General features: G+C 31.4%; 1 non-coding gene across 1 annotated transcript; it reads right to left on the reverse strand.

Moving 5' to 3' along the window:
* Positions 1–206: 206 nt before the first annotated feature.
* Positions 207–285, reverse strand: LOC129520212 (small nucleolar SNORD12/SNORD106). The gene has a single exon (XR_008666532.1). It is a non-coding gene; the product is annotated as a small nucleolar SNORD12/SNORD106 (small nucleolar RNA).
* Between the last annotated feature and the right edge of the window lie 5,727 nt (positions 286–6,012).

Genomic DNA, 6,012 nt, shown 5'->3' on the forward strand with positions numbered 1-6,012 from the left:
CTTGTCAACATTAAACGCCGGGGATCAGGAGACCGATGGCTCTAGGGATGTACCGCGGGCTCTCTTGAAGGCCCAGCAGCGACGCCCTCCTCCGAGATCCATTCCGTACCCTGTGATCGCGCAGACCTGGGAACCAACAGAGCAAGGGGCATCAGTCGCCAACTTCGCACGGTCGGAAGAACGTGGCCGGGCCTCCTGAGGCCGGTGCATCAGAACTAACTGGCAAGTGTTCAAAGACCTCAGCATTGTCCATCTGATGGGGAAAAAAGCTCAGTCATCATTTACTATATGTATGTCTTTTTATATAGATGTATGTATGTTTACCTTAGGATTTTTCACATTTTGACCTTAGGAACCTTCCTAAATCAGTAAAACTAAATTAGTTTCTTTTTTCCAACAATTATTATTGTTTTGTTTTTTTTCCTATCTGATTGTAAAAGCTAAAAACTTTCCCTGAAATTTCAATAGTAGTGTTGCAGTGTTTCTGATCTTTATCTAATTTTGTTCTGAATTTTAAAAGTATATATAATTAGTGAGAAAACAGGCAACATTTTATCTTTCAGTGTAATATTTGCAATAATATTTTTTGTAGATTCTCTTAAGTTGTAGTTTTAAAAAGTTGTTTACTCCAATTTAATGAGAATATAATTTTAATAATGAAACGGCACTGAATTTTAGAAAATGATTTTTCTAGCTCTTTTGGTTTTGTCCTTTATTTGGTTAATATGATAAATCATAAGGAATGGTTTTCCATAAATAAATCCCACTTTATTATCAAATATTAACCATTTGTACATCAACTAGATTAAATTTGCTAACGATGTTTTAAGAATTTTTGTATTAATGTTCATGGGAATGGCTTTTCTCTAATTTTTCCTTTCTAATATTCTTGGTAGGTTATGTATCAGCATTAGACTGCTTACATAAAATGAGATAGGAAGTGTTTCTTATTTTTCTATTCTATGGGAGATTTTTTGAAACATTTGATACTATTTCTTAAGCATTTTGAAGAAGGCATTGGTGGAACCATCTGACCCAGTTATTTTCTTTCTGACAAGGGTTTTATTTATTTTTGGATTAGCTTTTTCTTACTGATATAAAATTATTCAGATATTCTATTCATTTTGTATTAGTATTGGTAAGTTGAGTTTCTAAGAAATTTGTCTATTTTATTGAAATTTCTAAGCTATTGACGTAAAGTTATATATAATTAACTGTTATTATATTTTTAGTATTTATATTTGTGCTATCCCTATCTCCATTCTTGATACTGGTATTTGGATATTTTCATTTATTTTGATCTCTTCCGTTAGATGTTTATTGATTTTAGATTTCTTTTTGAAGATCCACCATTTGACTATTTTGATTTTTTAAATATATGTGTGTTTTTGTTCTTTGATATTTCCTCATTTAAATATTATTTTTCTTTTCTCTTTTGTACTTCGTCTTTAATTTACTGCTTTTTCTCACTGATTGAATTGGAAACTCAATGTTTTGGTGCATATCAAAACTGGATTTGTTTGTCTTCTTGTTTAATTAAGCCACTTATCACTATACAATATTTTCTTTATATCCAATGAGTTTCTTGCTTTAAGAATTATTTTATCTGATAAAATTAGTAGCAGCCACTTTGATTTCCAGTGTTCACATGGTAAATATTTTTCCATCCGTTTGCTTTCGTTTGCTTTCAGATTGTTTCTTCATATTTCGAGTAGACTGTGTATGTGTAATTTTATTTTAGTCAGTATGGTGATCTTTTTCTTTCTTTCTTTTTTTTTTACTAGGAGTTTTTATATGATTTAATTTTAATGTAATTGATAATTGAGTTCGGTTTAAGTCTATCATATTGCTAATGTTTTGAATTTGTCCCGTCTCTTCTTTGTTTATTCAAACTTTTTTTTTTCTTTGATTTAATCAGTCTTGAAATTACTTTACTATTTTATCATCTTTTAGCTTTTGGTTATGCTTTCTTCTGTTGTTCTGTTAATTGTTACTATGTTTATTAAAATATTCTTTTTAAAATTTATTAAAGAGTATATTAAAATAATGCATGAGCCACTTCCAAATGGTGCCATAGGTAGACTCCATTTACCCTTTATGTACCATTTGTTATGTTCTTATGTTTTACTATTATATATGTTACAAATTCCACAATAAATTCTTATCATACTTTAAGATGTTAATCTTCATTATAATTATCAATTTATTTACTCTTTCTGGAAACTTTCAGTCCTTCTTAAAGGTTTATGATTTCATCTGGGATGCTTTACCTTTAGCATAAATAACTACTTCTAGTATTTCTTAGGGTTCATATCTTTTTGGAAACAAGTTCTTTCAGCTTTTCTCTTTTTAATAAAATCTTAGTTTTGCCTTTGTTTCTGAATAATATTTTATTGTCATGTTATATCTTTCAGTACCTTAAACTTGTAATTCTATGGCATTCTGCCTTTTATTGTTTCTGTTGAAAATACAGCTTTCAATGGTATTTTTAAAGTAACTTGTCTTTTAATTGCTTCAGTTACTTTTAAGTATATTCTATCCATATTTGTTTTGGTTTTGTTTTAGCAATTTTGCTAAAGTGCATTTACCTGGGATTCTTTTTTCTAGTTATCCAGCTTTATGGTCACTGAATTCTTGAGTCTGTGGTTTTATATCTTTCATCAAGTTTAGAAAATTCCTAATCATTTTTCTTCAATGATTTTTTCCAATATTCTCTTTTTTCTCTTCTTATATCTCAACTACCTATATTATAAATATTATGAGCTCTTTTATATATTTTGTTCTTGCCCTTTTTCTATTTTTTTCTCCATGTTTCAGTTTGAATATTCCTATTGATCTCTATTTGAAATCCCTGATCTCATCTTATGTTGGCTACAGGCTTCTGTTGAACTCTTCCATCAAGACCTTAACTTCAAGTAGTCATATATTGGTACTTATAGGGTATAGATTAGAATCTTATTTTTACTTTTTCCAAATATATTTTGAAGTTATGTCTCTTTTCATTCATTTTGTCCATGTTTTATTCCATTTTTGTATTAATCACATGATCTGGGATCATTGCCTGTTGCACCCAATATATGAATAATCTCTGGCTCTAGTAAGTTTTTTTTAAAAGATTTTGATATTTTAATTTCTTCTGAATCTAAGTCACTTTTTGCAAGCTTGGAAGTAGAACCAAACTAAGGTTGTCCAGTCTTCTAGGGATCCAGGCCAAGGCTTGTTCTTGAACAGAATAATATCATAATACAACGTGCTAACAGTGGGGTTATAAACTCTAAATAATTGCCACTTATTTATATTTTTCACTTAGGAAACAGCCAAAGCCCAGAGCTTAAAGCCATGATAGAAAAACATCTCAATCCTCAAAGAATATAATCACTCAAGATATGCTTGACCAATCTATTGGTAAACCAGATCAGAGCTAGCCAAGGATTAATGAGCAAGGAATACTTATACATCTTGAAAACTTGCTCTGAAGCTTAAAAAACTTCTAATTGCTGTTAATAAGAAAGCAAGTGAAAAAATATTACGGTTGCATCCACACCAATATTTAATTTAGCCAGTATCTTCCAATAGAGCACAGAGTTAGAGATTAGTATAAAGGATAAAATACTTAGATATTTTCTAAATAAATTACCCAACTGTCACCTGTATATGTCCCTCCTCAGACCTGACCATTTAAGCGCTAGATATGGAGAACTGGAATGTGGTGCAATAGAAGTCCATAACTAGTAATCTCTTGTTTGTTGGATTTGTGTAATATGTATTATAGAACCCTGGTTTTTTATTTTTTTCTAAAAATTATTAAATTATCTTCTGTCATGCACTTAAAATGCATTGTCAATTATCTTGGATCCTGTATTTATTTAATATTTTCAAGACAGTTTATCTTAGGTTCTCCTTTATTTCAGGGTTGAAAATATCATCCCTAGGGGTTGTTTTTTATTCAGTTAATGGTCTTCTTGGAATTTCAGTTAAAGGTTCAGGATGGTCACCAAGATTATTTCATTCTGGCTGGGATTGGAATCCAAACCTCATTTCTTATCTGTCTTGCCTCTAAAATATTTTCACATTCCTCTGGCCTCTAAGTGACTATTTTCTACTAAGCATGCACAGATACCAGGGACTTTTTTCTCCAAGACTCTATACCCTCAAATGCCACTTGCCTAAACAATTTTAATATGTAGTATCTGTCTTCTCTGTCAATGGAGAGCTCTCTTTTTGTAGATTCTCTTTCCCCACAGTATGATCTGTATCATTCTTTCAAGGAGAATGCTGCTGTGAATATTGGCATCATATAAGTTTATCTTCTCTTAAATTTTGGCCCAAAGTAGATTATTGCCCAGTGCCCGAAAGTAGTTCTTTATATATTTTGCTAGTTTTTCAAATATTCTTTTTACCTTCTCCCTCTCTTCTTCCTCCTCTTTCTCTTCTTCTTCTTCCTCTCCCTCCTCCCCTTCCTTCTTCCCCTTCCTCTTATATTCCTCCTCCCCTCCCTCCCTTCCTCCTTCCTTCTTTTCTTCCTTCCTGTTGTTATAGGTCATGGTGGTAGAGTAAGAGAAATAAGCCTGATTATACCATCTAGGTTATGATTGGAACTGTAAGTCATTTGGGTGAAAAGTTAAGAATAATTTTCTTCTTCATTCATATGGAATTGGCAAGATTGGCAGTTTTACCCAGGACATAGATCACAGTCAGACATAAGAAGTTCCTTCCTGTATTTGGAAGGTATCTGTTGGTTCAGCTGCCTCATTCCCTGTCCAAAAACTGTAAGTTTAGTTCTCCTCATAGAATCAGACTTTGTCCTAACAGTTTAAACTTTAATTTTCCTCTAGGCATTATAAGAAACGCTGCCAAAATTTTTCACAATCCTGTACCTGCATATTCCCTTAGGAGCGGAATGCTTCAGATACATGTGGGTCAGCCTCCAATGACCCAACGTATTTTTCTTTTCACCCAATATTAGAATAATCCAGTTCTTCATTTATTTGCAATTTCAGTGTCCTCCTTTTTTTAGCTTTATAATTATGATACCAACATACTGCAAGTATGAATATATCAACTTTATATTTTAGAGTAGATGATAGAATAAAATCAAATAATCTGTTTAGTTCCTGTATTTTACAACATTGCAACATAATCACTTAGTATAGCAAGACACCGGTCTCAGTATCAGACACTGTTGTCATTTCTGATAATACAAGTATGCTATTATACAATCCTGCTCTTCTGACATGGATACGTGCTTTCATTTGTTTGTTTTTATTTTTCATGCAAAATTGTTGAGTGTATACTCTGAATATTCTTGGGTGATTTGGGCACACAATCTCTGATTCTTATGAACCTTAAATTAGAGAATCTCTGAGAGGCATAAATTCCATGAAAATTATAATTTGAACATGAAATACTTAGTGGAAAGTATGCCAATAATATATTAAATAAACATAGAGTGTTCTATTCCAGTTCAGATTTTAGTGCTACATGGAACAGTTTTCTAAACTTATTTTAGGAAAGCAAGCCAACGCTGCAGCTACTACTTTTACATGAGAGGATTTGTCTTTTGGTTCATTTAGTTATTGGTAACCATACAACACAGTTTTAAAAAATATATTTGTTTTACTTTTCTATGCCAGAACTTTTGGGGCTTTAATTAATAAGATTTTGCATTTTGCTTGATTTACAAGAGGTAAATGTATATAATATAATAATATGTATTCTAAAATAGTACATTTTCCAATGAATAATTATAAATATTAAGAAAGGAAATTACCATATTTGTGGTACTTTAATGCTATTACTTACCTTGTCCTCAAAGTCCTCCTACAAGTGATGTGTACACTATTTTAAGCTTCTTTGCAGTATCTGAGAATAATACAAGGTCTAGTGACAATCAGTAGAAATAGTATGATAGAGAAATCTTACCTCAGTTTATACATTTTGGTGATTATGGCTAAATTCCCTGAGTGCTGGTTTATAAACAGAATACCAATTAGGAGTGTACAGATATTAGAA

Source organism: Nyctereutes procyonoides, unplaced genomic scaffold (assembly GCF_905146905.1).
Source record: "Nyctereutes procyonoides isolate TBG_1078 unplaced genomic scaffold, NYPRO_anot_genome, whole genome shotgun sequence".
Classification (NCBI taxonomy): domain Eukaryota; kingdom Metazoa; phylum Chordata; class Mammalia; order Carnivora; family Canidae; genus Nyctereutes; species Nyctereutes procyonoides.